We start from the raw sequence: 19027 nt of genomic DNA on the forward strand, positions 1-19027 counted from the left end.
CAGTCTTTTGGAAAGTGACTGTATTCAGCATGAGCTAGGAGCCAGTGGCTGCCAGTGACACACTCAGGACTTTCCAGAGCAGGGAATGACACAGCAAAGCCAGAGGGGAAGAAGCTGCTGGGGAGAAATGACAAAGAAGGGTGCGCACTGGGAACAAGGCCGTGGTTACATCTCTCAGCCTTGTCTCTGGGTCTGCAGCAGAACAGCTGGTGTTCCAGCCTCCAGTGGCAGGGATGGTCCAGGACTAGGATGGAGGAAGGTCCAAACATGCTTGCTTCAGCCCGGAACCATTCAGATGTGTCCGGCAGACATCAGAAAAGAATTCTCTTAAAGAGAGAGGTATTCTCACCCTCAAAAGGCCTGGGAGAACAGCGCAGTGCTTCCCTTGCCTCATACCTCCTCTCAGACTAGGAGCCATGTTCTTTCCCAGAAAGCATGGAGCTCACAGTCAGTATGTAAATCTGATAGCTGAGGACTGACTGTCACTAGGCCACCAGGAACTGGACTTTAGAAAGCTTGAGCCAAGCATGGAAGTCTGGGGGTTGTTATTTTCATCAGATGTCATTTCTAACTGGACAGGGCAAGCATGTGTTCTTCCCACAGCCGCACCAAGACTTCAGCTGTGTTTTTGTTAGTCACAGTCATAAGAGGTAGGTAAAAGTTACTGAAGAGGAGAAGTAGGAGGGGAGATATAGACATGTAAGTCATGAACATACAGATACATAGTTGAGAGTTTATCCAAGTTCCTAAAGCTCAGAGGACACTGATTGACATTTACAGAAAAAGTAGTTAAAGAAACCCAGGATCTTTTTTGCATGCCGTCCTTGTGCAGGGGCAATGCTAATGTCTGCACCATTCCAATTCTAGTACATTCACTGCCAAAGTGAGCACTCAGCATCTGTGGTTGCCCTCTATGCCAGGAGTCTCTTCTGTCTATCCCCAACCCAAACATGCAACGGCCAAGAGCAGTCATTGCAAAGTGGTGATGTCACGACATGATTCTTAAATATCTTATCTGAGAGATGATTGCCTGGTTGCTGACTCCCAAACCTACTTGCTTTTGTTTCGAGAAAGTGGACCTAGAAACTCTCACCGATTCCGCTATGTTCTCCTCCACATTCTCTTTATTATTTCCTTCTATCAGCCATGCATCATATTTTACTTTTACAGCGCTTGGGACCCGGCGACGACAAACCCTGCAAGTGCTCATCGCGTTTGTTTTATGGCTTCCCAACTGGTTTCACTAAGCTACATTCCTTATAAAGAAGAGCACGAACTCAAAATGTGTCGCTATCGCTTGTGACCCTGACGCTTGAGCCGGGAACCGACGTTAATGTAACCATCACCCATTCGATGTTTCTCAGACTCTCAGATTCCTTTTCAAGAACATATGGTAGCGTCTTATAAGAAGCCATTGTTGGATTGTTATAAAGTCGTGCATCAAATGGAGCTCAGATCAGCATCTGTGATTGTGAGAGGGTTCTTCACAATGGTGTGTGTGTCTGCAGACAGGGCACACACACCAACATGCACATGAGAGAAGTTCAGAAAACACAGACACCCAGCTCATTAAAATGTGGATTCTTTCCTATCCTGCCTGCTGTGGCTGTAAGTGAACAACTCTCCAGAGACGACTCGTGGTAGAGATGCCCTCAACAGTATAACCAACCTTTGCATTAGCTGCTGCTTCCCAGACAGAAGCCAAAGCATTTCCACTCTTCCATCGCCTTACAGTACCCTGTACACTGGGACTTGGGATCCAGTCTGTCTTCAGACTATATAGTTCATGCAAAGCAAAACACAAGAATAACCACTTTTTTTTTCCTACCTGCTCCAGGAGCCACCAGGAGCCTGGCTGCTGCTCAGAACCCGTCGGACACCAGGGCGAGTTCTTCAGCTCCCTCCCCTGGAAGCAGGACCTGAGAAAACTTTCAGTTGCTATGAGCAAGCAGACTGTAAACTTCCAGTCAGTTGCTTCTCTTCCTTCCCCACGGTTTATGGAGAACCAGAGTGAAGGACTCAAGAAAAAAATTGTTTAGAGAGATAGGGATTAGAATTTTGGGGGGAGGGAGAGGAAAAACCGGGCTTCCGAGGCAAGAGTTAGTTCACCCAACAGCCTTCCTCCAAGGAGGAAATCCCTCCTTTCCCAGCTTTGATTTCTCATAGAAGATCTCCAATGCATTACTCATGTAATTGCTACATTGCCCCTTTGCAAACTGCAGACTTGCTTTTTGGGCAGGCCTCCAGAGTTTTCGTGCATGCCCCTACCTGTCCGTGGGGATATCACTGGGCCTGGGAAAGTTGAGAAGGCAATATGCCACCTGACAGGGAAGATCTAGGCCAGGCTATTAATCAAGCTGTAGGGTCAGAAGACACCACAGAAGGATAGAGGGGCTGGTAGGAGCTCCTCCAGGCATAGGGCGTCCACCTCATGGGATCACCAGGCTACGGCTCGGAGTCCTTCCAAGTAGATAGGCAAGCTACACTCTGTCAAGCTTTGACTTGTTTCCCCCAAAGAGCCAAGGAGTAGTGAGGATTACTATCACAGAAGGAATGTGGTTTTCTTACTCTGGGCAGCCAGGGCAGGGGAGCCAGAGATGACAGATGAACTATTACAGTTTCTTTAAGTTGAATACGGTGGAATATATTGTTAAAGACAATATTCAAAGATAAGGCAAACATTATAGAGGCTCTGTGTCTTAAGTCCTAGACTCCAAGAAGGCAACAGTAGAGAGAAAAGACCACTAAAGAAGAAATGAGGAAATCTTGGTTTACTGGTCCTGTTCGACTTAAAACACTTAAATCACTGGCTTCTAAACAAATGGAATGAGAAGAGCAGCCCTGGGATCAGGGAGATCACACCACCTCTATTCCTGCTCTTTCATTAAAATTTTGACTTTCAATGGAACATCACCCTTTCCCCTGCTTGTTTGGATGAGGTCCTTACCACTCCCAGACTTTTTTTTCAGAAGTATGCAGGAGACCAAGGCCAGCAGATTCAGAGGGGTGTTCTGAAGCATTTGCTGAGAAAATGATTTTTTTAAACATGTAGTGACTGCTGACCATAGAGCCTGAACCTAGGGCTGAGGGTTGCAGTCCTAGGGAAAGAGAGACTGAAAAGAAAGCCACTGAAGAAGAAATCAGAGCTTGGAGATGGTACATGTTAGTTAGGTTACTACCGCTGAGGCAAATACCATGACTGGAAGCAACTTGGGGACAAAAGGGTTTATGTCATCTTACGCTTTCAGGGAACAGTCCTTTACTGAGAGGAAAGGAGTCGAGGCAAGAATCTGGAGGCAGAAACCAGAGCAGAGGCCATGAAGAGGTGCTCTTTATGAACTTGTTACTCCTAGCTTGCTCAGACTGTTTTTTTTTTTTTTTTTTTTTTTTAATACAACTCAAGACAACCTGCCCAGGGGTGGCACTGCCCACTGGGATGGCTAAAGTTATGTTTTAAGTTTAAATTGCTGTGTTTTAGGGATCCATGAGACAGAAATGCCTCTAACCTATAAGTCCCACTTGCCCATGGACAGATAATTCCCTGGAATGCTGGGGGCTGTTGTTCACCTAAGATAACAAGCCACATGTTTTTGTTTCTGTAAACAAGCTTGGTTGCCCCAACTGCACAGGATGTGCTTGATCACACAAGGCAGGAGGCACACAGACAGGAAGTACGTCAGGATGTGTGCTTGCCCCTGATTGGACGAAGGTGGGAAGTATGGAACCTCGTGGGTCTCGCCTTTATAAGCTCCTGTCTAATGTAATGCAGCACCATACTCTGGGGATCCTGGGTGTGGACCTGGCCAGTGTCTGGCTAGTATTTAGTAAAACTTGCTTCAAATTTAACTCAAAAATTGTGGTAGTGGTCTTCTTCTTGTCTGGTGGGATTAATGCCATGTCAATCATTAATCAAGAACACGCCTTGTAGACTTGCTTATAGACAATCAGGATGGAGGCATTTTCTCAGCTGAAGTTCTTCCCAGATGAACCTGGTTTATGTCACGTTGACCAAAAAGCCCAACCAGAGTGTGGCATGAGACCAATTTTTGAGAATGTTATTTGAAGACTTGGCTTTAGTCATGGCCAAAGCCAGCACTTCTTTTGTGTATCTAAAATGTATCACATCTCTCCTTAAACCCACACAATTAGAAGTCTGATACACTGGGAAAATTGCATCTGATCCGGCTCTTTCCCTCTGCCTGCTTCTACACCACACACCACAGCTTTCAAACCTTCACATTCCCAACAGCAGTTTCCGCAGGGTTATAGGTCCTGCCGATCTGCTTCTCTTTGATTCATTCTTGGAAACATTTTTAAAGTCTTGTTTGCATATAGAAATATGCAGAAAAGGTAAGGCAGATTCTAGAGAAAGATTTCAAAATTCTGTCCTCTGTTTTCCTGAATAGAGTTCTTTGTTAAAAATCTGGACGACTCAGAAAAAGGTGGAGTGTCACAGTGGAAATCCCCATGACTGGATCTTCCCAATACATTAATAATAATAATAATAATAATAATAATAATAATAATATTAGAGTGACTGGCTGTTCAAAAGTGTGATCCACAGAGCAGCAGGGGCAGCCTAGAGCTGTCTAGAAATGCAGGACCTCAGGCCAGGCATGCGTTTTAATAAGACATCCGGGGAACCCATGTGCTTAAAGTCTGAAAAGCCTTGGGTTAGTGCATGTGTCTCTGTACTGAAGGACTTTTGCATATAGTTAGAGCACTTGGGGCAGGGAGAGACAGATAGTTGCTCAGCTTTTAATCTCACAGTTTAGGTAAAAATGGAAAGCGTAGGTGACTACAATGAGCTAGAAGCCAGACTTCAGAATCTTTAAAACATAAGCAGTTCGTTTACTGGAGATTTGTGCCAGTTGTGATGGTATTAGAGGTCAGTACTGGGCTCTGGGATACTGTGTACAGTAGCAAACTCAAGCAGGACACAGCATACAGTAGAGGCAGCCAGTCTTCTGCTGGACTACATGGAGTCACATGGAGGTCATCTTCACAGGTGCTGATCCCCAGTCAATGTTTAGGGTTAATATGTCTGGATGAGACCTAAGAATTTGCATTAATAACAAATGCCTGGGAGTGTCCATGCTGCTGGCTCTAGAAAATTTCACCAGGATTAAAAAGAAAACAAACTTGTTTTACACACACACACACACACACACACACACACACACACACACACACACTGCATGTCCATATGTGTATGTATATGTGTGTGTGTGTGTGTGCATGTTGCAGGATATTTAATTACGCAGTGAACCCTGAGATTGCGTTATTTGCTGGAAAATCCTGTTGCTAGCTGTGGTGTGGCTCAGCTTTAGCACACATCTTTAATCCAAGAGCTTTCTGCTTGAATATTGTAAACAGGATTAAATAAAGTCAGCTATAGGTCAAGAGACGGAGCAAGAAACCAGTTGTTAGGAAGTGAACATAGGATTATTGATTAAAAAAAACCCACCATATAGAGTAAAAGAGAGTCAGGAGGACAGATAGAGAGATACACAGGAAGTAGAAGGGAGGGACATTCAGATTGAGGAGAGTTGTTTGAGATGGCAAAGGAGAAGGGAGGGCTTCTGGGACATTGGCAGAGGAAAAAAGTCAGCTGGGTGTTTTTCTGAGTCAGCAGGCTTTTTGTCCAGCATTTGGATTCTGAGTCTTCACCAGTAAATCAAATGATTGAGATCTTCTTAAAATCAACCAATGCGGGATGATCCTTCTGTACGCTGTGAATATTTATTACTCTTATTAGTTGATAATAAAGCTGATTGGTCTATAGCAAAGCAGAATAAAGCTAGGTGGGACAATCAAACTAAATACTTGGATGAGAAAGGGCAGAGCTGAGGGAGACACTAGCAAGCCTCCCAAGAAGCAAGATGCTAAAGGACAGGTAAAGCCACTAACCACATGGCAATACATAGATGAATAGAAATGGGTTAATGTAAATGTAAGAGCTAGTTGGTAATAAGCCTGAGCTATTGACTGGGCATTTCATAATTAATATAAGCCCCAGAGTGGTTATTTGGGAACTGATGGGCAGTTTACAAACAGCATATGTGCATACACACACACACACACACACACACACACACACTCCTGAGATTTACTTTTTGCTTTTATTCCCACGAGTAGGGCATCATTTGATGCCTTTAATGTAATATTCCATCATTTTAAGGGTTATAAGATAAGGAATTTTGTTGCTATGAAAAATGCATGTTAATGATTTTAAAAGAGAACCATCAACGTCTTCAACTTAAGGATAAGCATCCAGCCTATCACTTCCTTTTTTCAAAATTAAATTTAATTTCTTCTTTGTTTTTTAAAATATGTTAAGGGTTTTGCCTACATGTATGTATGTGCACCATCTGCACGGTTGGTGCCTTTGGAACTTGGAAAAGGGTTTCAGATCCCCAGGTACTGGAGTTATGAATGGTTGTGAGTGTTTAGAATCAAACCCAGGTTCTCTGTAAACAAGTGGTTTTAACTGCTGAGCCACCTTGCCACCATTTTAATCATTACCTTTAAGTAACATCTTGCAATTGGTTCTGAAGATAAGTGAAGATCTGAACTAGCCAGAAATGAGATTCACATTACATAAGTGCTTGTGGGGATACACAAATAAAATTCTGTCCCTTTGGAAACTAGAATCGTCTTTTTCCTCTGTATATCCACACTGGCAACTGTGACGTGGGCACACAGAATGGTATGGTGGCTGAAAACAAGGGGCTGCTTGGTGCAGAGTCGTCTACCGTGCTACATGTGACACTCAGGAGCCAGATGCCCTCCTCAGCAGCCAGACTCCTGGAAGAAAGTGGCTGGATTTGCAAAACGGAACTGCTGTGGGAAGCTCTGGGCTCAGATGCCCTCATCTAAGCAAGTTAACTAGTCAGAAGGGTTTTTTACTTTGGTGCAAAAAAAACATAGTCATAAAAAGAAATATGAAGATATATTAAAACATGGGTATGAATTTATTTCTCAAGTTGAGCTATGCTCTTACTCTGTGATTGCTATCAAAGGGTGACAGGACCAATATAGGTCCCAGAGCACTGTAGGTCAGGGCCCCTTGGGGGTTGAACAACCCCTTTACAGGGACATATATCAGATATCCTGCACATTCGATATTTACAGTACAGTTCAGAGCAGGAGCCAAATTATAGCTCTGAAAGAGCAATGAACGTAATTTTATGGTTGTGGGTCACCACAACATGAGAAACTGTCTCAAAGGGTTGCTGCATCAGGAAGACTGAGAACCACTGTCCTAGAGAACCAAATATAGACTATTTTAGTGCAGAGACTGGAAATCTTAAAGAGCCACCAGATGCTTCTGAATAAGTCATAGATTGGTCCGATTTGACTAATTTCTAATTGAAAACCCAATCATGAAGACTTCATTTCACCTACCACACAAGCCTTCAATAAACCTGTTATGAGCCTGGCATTGTGCTTGGTATCCAAGGTGTAGAGTCCTGGAATAATAAGGAATCAGAGTTGAAAGACAGACAGAAGAATTAAGATAGCTGGGCAGGAACATGACAGGGATAGAGGCATGCTGACGTCATCTTACCCAGACGTGACCTCAGCAGTGCTTGAGACGAGACTGCACAGAGGACTAGGTACAAGCTGGGCTGGCTGCACAGAACATGGTATGCCAGAAAGCATGAGTAACATGTGCCAGGGCATGGGCGTGAGGAAGAGTCAGGCAAGCAGGGGGCACTTCCAGACCTCGTGCGTAAGTACAAGTGGGGAGATGAGGAAGAAGTCAGCCGAGAGGTCGGACATAGTCACGGCAGACTCCTCAGTGAGGTGTGTAGAACAGGTTTTCGTCTGTGGAGGCTCCTTGACAGTGTTGTGGAGACTGGAGATGGGAGGCGAGATCGGAGTCGGGAGGCCAGCTTTGAGCCTCTGGTGGCATCTCAGGGAGGAGAAATGCCGGGTCCTGGCACTGGCCACGAACACTGAGACAGCAGGAGAGATTCAAGGCAGATTTAGGAGCCAGGAAGTGTGACGCTGTGATGGTCAGCTGGTGGGGAGGCTGAGGATGAGGTGTGAGTCCGAGAGACCACAGGTTTATTTTAGGCAGTTGATGAAGAGCACCAAAGCCTTCTGGGGCAGGGTCCAGCTGAGCGCATGAATGGGCTGGGAGGTGGCCCAGGTATTGCCTCTAAAACCAGAGCAAATGAGCTAAGGTTTGCCAAGAGTGCTTACATCATCCCACATACAATGTGTAAATACTCTCATAGAAGGTCCAATAGTGCACCCTTAAGATCCACATCTACCCAGAACCCATGAACGTAACCTTAGAGTCTTGCATATGTAATTAGCTAAGATGTTAAGTCAGCTGAGTCAGGACGGACTCTAAATCTAATGCAGTAAGAAATGCAGAGGCTCGGGGGTGACACAGGCTAGGATTAGAGCAGCACAGCCACATACAAGGACAACATGGACGGCTGGAAGCCACCAGAAGAAGCCAGGGAGGCTTCCTCTCTACACCCTTTAGAAGAATCATGACTCCACTGAAAAGCTATTTGATACTTCGAGCTTTCAGAATCATAAGCAAATAAGTTCTTACCGATTTGAGCTGCTCAGTTTGCACCTGGCTTGGAGCTGTTGCAGCTATACTAAAATGACGATAGTTCCCCCAAATCCCTTTGGCCAGGCTTTAGGTAAAATTGCACTACTAGGCAGTTTCCTGGGTAAATACATGTTTCTTAGGGAGGGATGCTAAATTGAGCTAGAAAACTTCACACAAGTATGTGTGGTTTACGATAGCCCATTACAAGGCACGATGGTACTGGAACACGCTTGGTTAAGGCAGAGCTGAGCAAGGGGCAGGCTGTTGGGGAACCAGACCAAAGCTGGATTCTGGAGCTAGCTCTGGAGGGTAGGAGCACCAGATTATCACCGACCTCATTGCCAGCATTCTTGGAAACAGGCAGACTGGGCTTTGTATTTACGTGTGTGCGTGCGTGCGTGTATATGTGTATGTGCGCGTGTGTTTGTGTGTGTGTACATGCCAGTGAAGCTCTGAGGATTTCTTATAGGAGTCTGTCTCCTCCTTCCATGTGAGTCTCAGGAATTGAACTCAAGTTGTCAGACTTGGGGGCAGGCACCTTCATTCACTGAGTCCTCTCTCTCCAGCACTAAGTTGGGCATTATCTCCACCATTCTAATTAACAAACGAGTTGACAGACATTAAGTAATTATACGAGGATCATATATTCAACACGTGTTTTGTAGCAGGTATAGAAGCCAGATTTCCTTCTTCTTAGTCTAGACATTGTGATGGGTCTGACCTCCGCTCCACTTTCCCTAGGGAACGATCTTGGATATCATCGGTTACTATCTCAGAAAGAGTCTATGAAAGCAAAATTTCCCACACAACTAAAATCGTTTCTGTAAATGGAGCTCTTTCACGCGGCAGCCTTTCATGCCTTCTAAAACAAATTATTCCAAGTACATGGATCTCTTCTTATTGGCATGGGTAGTGATTATTGTTAATATATTTTAGTCATCTTGACACCCCCAAAGAAATTTACAGAAATCTGCAGGCACAGCTTCAGGTAGCAGAGCTGGAACCCCACACAAATCTGCACGCCCACCCCTGGTCAAAGGAGAATTATGTAGCAAAATCTCATTCCGAGCTGAAGAGCTATTGGGAATTGGCAGCTGCTGGGGAGGGAGAGGCCGTTTTCTTTAAGGTGTGGCCCCTAGTAGGTTGCCGATACACCCAGGAATATATGGGCAGCACGAATGGAAATGGTGGGTTTAAAAAACAAAAGATGAGAACACAAAGTTGGGTGGGTAGGGAGAGGGTTGGTGGATCTGGGAGGAGTTGGGAAAGGGGAGGATAAATATGATCAAAATACACTGTATAAATTTTCCAAAGTGCGTCTCTCTCTCTCCCTCTTTCTCTCTCCCCCGCTCTGTAATGTAGTTAAGGGTTCAAGGTTCCCCATTATTGAATACAGATATGCTGAGAAAATACACTGAACATTTGACCACTGACTCTCAGTCACTCGTGCGCCTCTCTCTGACGTGAAGGTTTTCTATACACGTAGCACAGTGGAAGCTGTTTATCCCCATGTCCTGGCTATTGTTGTATCTGTGTCTGCACCTCGGATTTGTTCTTGGCAAGAACTGCGATGGATTCCCGAAGTTCACTGTTCCTAGTGTTTCACGCTGGATGAAGACCTGAGGAATGAAGAGCAGAGCCCTCACTCTTAGAAAAGAAGAGACAAGGAAACACGCACGGATGCTCCTTCCAGCCTCCTCTGCTGCAGGGCGAGTTTTGCCCTGGAAACTTGATTTAAGAAACATCTATATGGCCTTCAGTCCACTGTGGGGGTGCGTAGCCTCCCTGTCCCCATGTTCTGGGGCTCGCCACAGAAAGACTCTGCACCCTGCCCCTGTGGCATGACATAAACCTCAGACTTAGCATTTCAGGAAATCAGCACAAAGCTCCAGGGAGCATCTGGATTCAAGTCCAAAGTAGGTAAAGCCAGATAATTCCACTGGAGGAAGCTTCTCTTTTGTCAAACACCAATCAGGTTGAGGTGTCAACCTTTGCTAGCCATGGCTTTCTGTTCTACATGGAAAGGATCCCTAATTTCTAGGCTCTGAAACTTCCACCTCTTTGAGAGTCTCATCACCATACTGCCTGCCTTCTGGTTTACCCAGAAGGAAAATGCAATTAGAAATCATAAAGCACAATTTGAATAAACAAAATAAAACACGATACAAATTAAGGCCAGGTCCTGAAATAAAAAACAAAAGCGCTCACTCCCGTTACATATGCTCAGAGCTCTTACGGACTTATTGGATGAACGGCTCATTCCAGGGAGCATTTGGATGGTCCACGTGCCAGCAAGCTCCCTCACGCTTTCCAGTCAAGAGGCCTGGAGATTCCTCTGACAGTCAACACTTGCTGTCCCAAACATGTGGCCACTTTTGGGGGCCACAGATTTAAGTTTCTGCAGCCCAAGAACTAGAGTAAAAGCCAGCTTGGGTGCTCAAAGGAGACATGTTCTGACGGGGAGCAACTTGGGGGTGGCACAGCTCCCGTGCTCTGTCTTTGCACACGTGAGGCACTTGGACCTTTCACCCTTTCTGTGTTGGAGCTGGAAGAGTGCAATCCCCATAAAGTGATGGCTGCAGGAATGCCGATGCAGCCCTTGAACATGAGGTCTCTTAGCCCAGTGTTCGCAACCTCCCTGACGCTGTGACCCTGTAATACAGTTCCTCAGGTTGTGGTGCCCCACCCCATCCATAAAATGACTTTGTTGCTACTTCTTAATAGTAACTTTGCTACTGTTATGAATTGTAATGTCAATATCTCATATGCAGGGTATCTGAGACCCTCAAAGGGGTTGTGACCCACGGGTTGAGAATCATTGTCTTAGCCTGAAGCAATATACACTAATATCTTCACCTTTATTGTTTGACATGTGGATTCACAGAAATTTTTTTCTATCATTTTTAAAATTTTTTTATTAGCATATGCTAATTATGTGACGGTTTGTGGGCTTCATGGCATTTACATATATGAATATGGATTTACATATATGAGCACTTAGCTCATATTCCTTCCTCTATCGCTTTTTCTTACACTTTTCCCTGTCTATCTTCCCCTTCCCACATTCCTAGGAGCCCCTTTTAATTTCATGTGCTTTTTTATTTTTTTAACTTTCTCCAGTAGATGCTACAGATGAATGAAAAAATTACCCAGTCAATAAATGTGCTGTGGGCCTGAACAGCCATTCTCAAATGGCGAAGTACAAACGGCTAATAAACACCTAACAAATGTTCCACATCCTTAACCGCTATCATGACGGGTCTAGGAAGCAATCATGCTGGGTATGCCCTCAACGTGTTGCCCTCATTTACTGGACAATGCATTCTAAGGTTTTCATCTACTGGAGAAAAGTGAGCTATGGTCCTCACCACCACATCATGACCGCCCTCTGGCTCCCTCCCTCCTCCTTACTCCCCCCCCCCCCCCGCCAACACACACACACACACACACACACACACACACACACACACAGCTGCTGTTCCTCCAGTGCAGGTCCAGTCTTCTAAATCCTCCATAAAGAACCCATTTCGGAGCCGGGCGGTGGTGGCGCACGCCTTTAATCCCAGCACTCGGGAGGCAGAGGCAGGCGGATCTCTGTGAGTTCGAGGCCAGCCTGGTCTACAAGAGCTAGTTCCAGGACAGGCTCTAAAGCTGCAGAGAAACCCTGTCTCGAAAAACCAAAAAAAAAAAAAAAAAAAAAAAAAAAAAAAACCCATTTCGGCCTCATATTGTGAGAAAGACAACCTCATTCTGCTTTATCAAGGAGAAACCTAAGGCGGGAGGATACAGGAATTCACTCTGGGGCATATGTGATGGTTATAAGATCCGAGTCTAGGAAGGGAAGCCCATGGGCACAGCTCCTTTCTATAGATGCAACGCTGCTCTCCCCTTGAGCACCGCAAAGGCCACTGGAGGACAGACACGGGCAAGTAGGTCCTTACAGTGCTACTCTTCTCAGCTAGGGTTCGGTAATTTTCTACACAGCAGGCAAACCCATTGTGCTGGCTGGTTTATGTCAGCTTGACATAGGTAGAATCCTTTAGGAAGAGAACCTCAACTGAGAAAATGCCTCTACCACAATCACCTGTGGGGAAGCCTGTGGTGCATTTTCTTATTTAGTGATTGATTGTGGGAGGGACCCTGTCCATTGTGGGTAGTGTTTCCCTGGGAAGGTGGTCCTAGAATGTATAAGAAAGAATGAGGAAGCCGTGAGGAGCGAGCCAGTAAGCAGTGTCCCTCCACGGCCTCTGCTTCAGCTCCTTCCCTGACGTTGCACAGTGGTGAACTGTTACCTAGAAGAGAAATAAACTCTTTCTCCTCCGTGTTGCTTCTGGTCATCTGGTGTTTCATCATAGCAGTAGAAACCCTAAGATGCCTGCATAACAGAAACAACTCTGAGAATATAGACAAGGACTCCTCTCTCAATATTTTCTTCTCAGCTGCTAGTCTTGGTTTTCTGCATGGCCACAGACAGTGCCCTCAGATTTTCACTGACCTTTCAATTGTGCAGCCTTAACTCTTATAAGCCCGCATATGTGTGTCGACTGTGTTTGTAAGCTGTGGCCCCAGACCCCCCAATGCAACTGTGTTCTCTCACTGCTCCGCAGCTTCCCAAGGCCTTGACAATAACTTGGCTTGTCTCTTTCCCCATTTTGCTTGCCAGCCTCTGATTACAGCTCAGCCTGGCTGCTGCTTGCAGCCTTCCTTCCAGCCTCCCTGCCTTGGGCCTCCTGCCCACCAGCCTGCATCCCTATCTGACTCTCCTTGGCCCCATCATTCCTTCAATCAAGTATAGACATTGCACTGCTGGGCCAATCAAATCTAAACTCCCTCGCCTGACCTGCAAGGCTCCCATTGTCTTACCCCACCCTATCTATTCAGTTTGCTTTCCCAGAAAGGCCAGTCCGTTTCCACTGAACCGTGAGGCTGTTATCTTCACCACGGAGGCAGCCACCCACATTCCTCTCCAATTGTCATTTCCCACCTCAGATGACCTTTCTTCCAAGGTCTCCTCTGGCAAGTTGCATTTTACCCATCACAAAGGAGCCCAGCTCAAGTCCAAGCTCTATTAAAAAAAAAAAAAACAAAAAACCCAAAACTTCCCTTACGTCTTCAACATGCACTGATCCTGATCCTGTCTTTCTTATTGTATGTACAAATAAATAACAACATGAATAACAGCCGTGGTGAGCCAACATCTTTCGAACACTTCTTATGTGTCAGGCTCTTTTGGGAAAAGCAGTTTTATGTTTTATCATTTGTGATTACAGATGGGAAGCACAGGCCCCGGGGAAACAATGTATCCAGAATAACACCTGTTTGCTATTTGTTTATCCCACATGTTACCTCCTTAGCTCTCCACTGAGAGCAGAGATGCTGATGTTTCCCACGGCCGGCCGGGATGGGGGCAGGGAGTCTAGTGGAAGTTATTAGGTCTGCTAGTCAGCCGCTTATACATGCAGGTGTTATACATCCTTTAAAATTCTTAGCCTGCAGGAGTTGGCCCCTTTGTCTAATAAGCAAAGGAATACTTTGCAAACTAGCCCTTTGGAACACAATGATGAACAGCTTGGGGGAAATCACAATCTATAAATTCCCCCGTGTGATGCGAAGACACTCTCCACGTATACTGAAAATGGTCAAGATGGGAAGCCACAGAACTGTCAGCAATTATTCACGAGACTAAGTGGAATTTTAGGAGGGTCACTGGGCAGGGGCTGAGGTCAATGGCCAATATCTTTATTCCCTAATTTTATTTAAAAAAAAAATCACAGGGCAGCAAGATTTTCCTAGAAGTAACCAAATTTTTGTAGTACAATATTAGTGTTTTCTTCAAATCTCTTCCAATATATGTTCTTCTTATGACAACCAAGGTAAGTAGAGATAAAAATTCAAAAAAGACAAATCTCTCAGTGTAACCATAAAGGAGGGAAAGGATTGTGATTTAGACGAACACTTTAATTTTTATGATAGTCATAAATATTTCCTATATTCACTGTAGGTGCAACCTTTTTCTTCTCCCCCACACCTATTTTGCTTAACCCTCCCAGGCAAGAATTCACGAGATTCCTCCCCTCTGCCCACTTCAGGTCATAGCTTCATCAAAGGCCAAAATCACAGAGGAGAAACATCCTACCTCAAAATCCATAGCTTAGCTCTGCTGTAGTTTATGAATTCCCAAGCAAACTCATAACACTAAAGGAGCAGACGGTTGTAAACTAACATGTCAGCTGAGAAAACATACTTCATCCTGCTTTGCCTTTCTACTGATTACTGCTCACTTTCACTGGTGCTAAGGATTTTTCTGACCTACCAAAAAAAGAAAAAGAAAAAGAAAAAACAGGAAAAGCATGTCATGTTTCTTCCATTTCTTTAAAAGAATGTTTCCCCACTATTTATTGTGTGTGTAGGCGTGTGCTTCTGAGAGAAGGCGTGTGCACTACATGCGTGCAGGTACCCTTAGATGACATGGGAGGTCCTACTGTGTCTGTGTCATTTTTATTGGTTAATGAGTAAAGCTGCTTTGGCCTATGGCAGGGCAGAATATAGCCACGCTAGAAAGGATATATAGAGAAAATAGACGGAGTCAAGAAGACATCATGTAGCTGCTGAAGGAGAGGAGAGGCTGGAATCTCACCCGTAGGCCACAGCAGGGTTGACTCTGGGTTTTGCTCCAGTTAGCTCAGAAGACAGTCTTTCCCTCACTGGAACGCATACTGTTCTGGCCAGGTCAGAATCAAGGTCATAGTACTGCAGAGAGCAAACAGTGGGCCCAGGTTCACTTAGCTCCCATGATCTTCAGCACCATTGGGATTCTCCACGTCAGAGCAGGGGTATGTGGAAAGCGCTTGCAGGAGCGTGTCTTTCAGCTCATCCCGTTAACGGCGGCATTGTAGACCTCAGCCTATGGCCTTTCTCCATCTTAACTTTAGGCGGTTCTTATTTTTCCTTTCACTCTGTTTTGGCATTTCTTGGGTATCTTGGCAAAAATCTTGTATCTCAGTCATCTCCTGTCTTCTTATCTTAAGAAGTCTGTTAATAAGAACATTAAATACTGGAAGCTAGGGTGGTACAGATAATCTATAACACATCTCTATTTTAAATACAAAGAGAAAGAGATTTTCTTATTCCACCCATAGCTTTAAAAAGGAGAAGTAAGGCACTGTGTTTAATAGCACCGCGATCTATCATGTTAGCTATTGAGAAGCAAAGAAATGACAGGATCCCGCAGTGGCTGTGCTGCTGGATCCTGGGCATGAGAACACTCTCTTAGACTGGAAATATCAATTTAGAACAGACAACAGCGGAACTGCTTCTGACACTGTGTTTCCTCGTTCCACAGCAAGAACAAATTGCTCCTCCAATAGAACCAAATAAAACAATGTATCTCATACCCAGCCTAGAGACAGGATGACCCACGCTAGTGTTCTGGTGGAACACTGCTTATGCAAGTCAGTTTACTGCTGAACAAACTGCATCGTCTTCTTCCGGCTGGAAAAACAGCAAGTGTGGTCAGCTGGGAATTCAGGAAAAGAGAAAAGAGAACAGGAACTTGTCAGGACGTCTCTAGCACTTTCCAAGCTGGATAACAGGTTCTGGCTGGTCCGAGGAAGCATTGCCTCTCTTCTGTCAAGGACAACCTTGTCTTGGGAGTGGAGGTGGTCACAGCAGGACGACTCAGTTTCTTGAGATCATCTAGTGCCCTTGACTTCAAACAGTGAACAACCTCAATTTCCACACACAGCTTTCCTTCAGTTCAGGGTAAAATCGGAACAGGCAGATATGGCTTGGCTGCTGAAGAGGTAGCAGGGCCTAGTTCTGAAGTTTATTGTTACTATGAGCCACACCAGGGACAAAAGATACATTTAACAATTGTGTGCTTATTTCCTCCATCTTTGTGGCTTCTTGCTGTCCTCACTCTGACTTTTGAGCTAATGAATTTAGTGTTGAAGACCCTGCTCACAGCCTCCCTCCACTATCCCCCATGTAAGATGCATTCCTACAAGGCAGTCAGCCGTCCCAGAGTCCCAAACTCCTTCTCTTCTCTTCTCTTCTCTTCTCTTCTCTTCTCTTCTCTTCTCTTCTCTTCTCTTCTCTTCTCTTCTCTTCTCTTCTCTTCTCTTCTCTTCTCTTCTCTGTTTTCTTTTCCTTTCCTTTCCTTTCCTTTCCTTTCCTTTCCTTTCCTTTCCTTTCCTTTCCTTTCTTTTCCTTTCCTTCCCCCCACCCTCTCTTTGTTTTTTTGAGATAGGGTTTCTCTGTGTAACAGCCCTGGCTGTCCTGGAACTCGCTCTTGTAGACCAGGCTGACCTCGAACTCACAGAGATCCACCTGCCTCTGCCTCCTGAATGCTGGGATTAAAGGCATGTACCACCACCACCAGGCTCAAATTCATTCTTTTCTCTATCACATCTCAGATTTTCTCCTACTTCCTTCCTACAAACCCAAATAGCACCATTTTAAGGGCAAGGTCAAGCCCACTTTTCTTCAGTTAAACCTTTCCATTCAACCAGCGCTGCCAATTTCAAACATATGCCTAGTATCCTATGTTCACTTCTGACTGGTCCTGAATTACCACATCAGATTCCTATGGACTTCGTCATTATGCTCCTCACTTTTCTGGTATATAAATTTCCAGAAAAGTTAGCAGTATGAAACTCCTTTGTGTATATGTTTGGTCCCTGAAGACTTCTAAGGGCAGAGGTTCCCAGGTCTCCTTTCGTCTTACCACGCTGGTGACAAACTGGCTCCAGCATCTTCCTGAGCTGGAATGAAATTTAAGTGTTTCCGCATTGTCAAAACGCAAGCTCAGCTGCAGTATTCTTGCTGATGGGTCTCTCCAGTAGTTGGTCAGCATCTTAATTCTTCCCGCCACAAGACACAAATGGCATAGTGACCAGGGAGAAAGAAACTTAGACACAGCTAAGCCATTGTTTCTATAAAGCTTAGAGAGAGTTAGCTTCTCTAAGCCAGGCGTTCTCATCTTTATAGTTGAGGGTTCCTAGGGTCGTGGTGAGCATTAACCAAGATTATGTGATATGTTTAGCATGGTGCCCAGCACATGGTGGATGCTGCATTATTGTTAACTGTGATTGACAGGAAGGATTCTAAGTAAAGCCTTGATTTGAGTCAGTGCTGTGAGAACCTGCAGTAGCTTTAGACAAGGAGAAATTGCATAACACAATAAGCCTTCATGGTAAAAGAAAAGAAAGAATCAAGGAGACAGTAAAATCAGATTATGACTACCAGCCTTCAGTGAGAAAGAAACAAAGATGCTCCTGGCCCAGACGTATGTCCAGAACTAAGAGAAAGTCTGGGTAGGCAGGGCAAGAATTTCTCTAGGAAGGAGGAATGTTCTCTGAGCTGGAGCCAACAGCCTGGGCCCTCGCCTGGGCAACAGTCCAGAAGCAACAAGAGTATTTCTTCATGAGACTTTGTCCGGTGACTTCAATGAAGGCGCTGTCTCAACCTGCCCGGCGGTCCTCAGCAAAGGCTGTGAAGCAGGAAGAACAGGGTTACCTTTGCTTTCTGCCCAGACCATCCCAGGTGAGCCAGAATCCACGATCCTGGAAAAACAATGCCTGCCAGGTTCCAAGGCAACGTGAGTCGTAGAGGAGCAGCGACCACAGTGGCCACCCAGGGCTTTTAGAAACTGTGGCGAGTCTTTGCTGGGAGCCGATTAAATAAAATGAAGTGTAAATTAGAATGGGAATAAGGCTGGGACAAGAATAAGAGACATATACAAGGATGATTTCAGACCAAGTTCTGTCCGTCCCCAAAGCTGACACGGCCCCAACACAGGCTATACGTCATTACCAAGTTGAGGGAGGTGAGCGGTTGGCTCTCGGGTATACAAGTTGGGCCCTCCTGTCCCTCCCAGTACCTTTCCTGTTGGCCTCGCTTGGATGTCTTCCAAAATAGCTGAACTCATTATACCTCACTCAAAAATTATTTCCCAAACTGCTCAAGGGTATCAACTAATAAGTGTTGCAGAGGTAACCATTAGGTCTTATCACATGTAGGGACAAATGGGCTCCCAAGGAAGCATGCACACACACACTCACATTATCCTCAATTAAATCATGTAACAAGCTTACAGCACAGCCTTGGGGATTGACTGGCCCAGGTGGCTGAACAAACATTCTTGGCGCCTGGTGCCAGAGTCCAAGGATATTTCAAAGACTCACAGGAAACCCAGAGCTGGGCAAGCTGAACAGCACTGCAGATTCTTCACAGGGTGCTTCCTCAGTGAGTTGAGTTCAGCAAGCTGAGGACAAAGAGGAGAATGGTAAAGGGGGGGATTCTGTCTGTTCTCGGGATCTTCTCTGGCAGGAGGAGTTGAGCCAAGGCAAAGGGACCCTAGAACCTTTACTCTGAAATCTCACAATGAGGGATCTTGGTATACCTCTCAACTCTCACTATACTGGGTTCTGGAGGCTTTTTGAATCTGGT

At 45.2% G+C, this 19027-nt stretch overlaps 1 pseudogene; it reads right to left on the reverse strand.

Annotated features, from left to right (window-relative positions):
• Positions 1-791: 791 nt before the first annotated feature.
• Positions 792-887, reverse strand: LOC119820072 (annotated as a pseudogene).
• Positions 888-19027: the final 18140 nt, after the last annotated feature.

The sequence above is a fragment of the Arvicola amphibius genome, chromosome 7 (assembly GCF_903992535.2).
Source record: "Arvicola amphibius chromosome 7, mArvAmp1.2, whole genome shotgun sequence".
Taxonomy (NCBI): Eukaryota; Metazoa; Chordata; class Mammalia; order Rodentia; family Cricetidae; genus Arvicola; species Arvicola amphibius.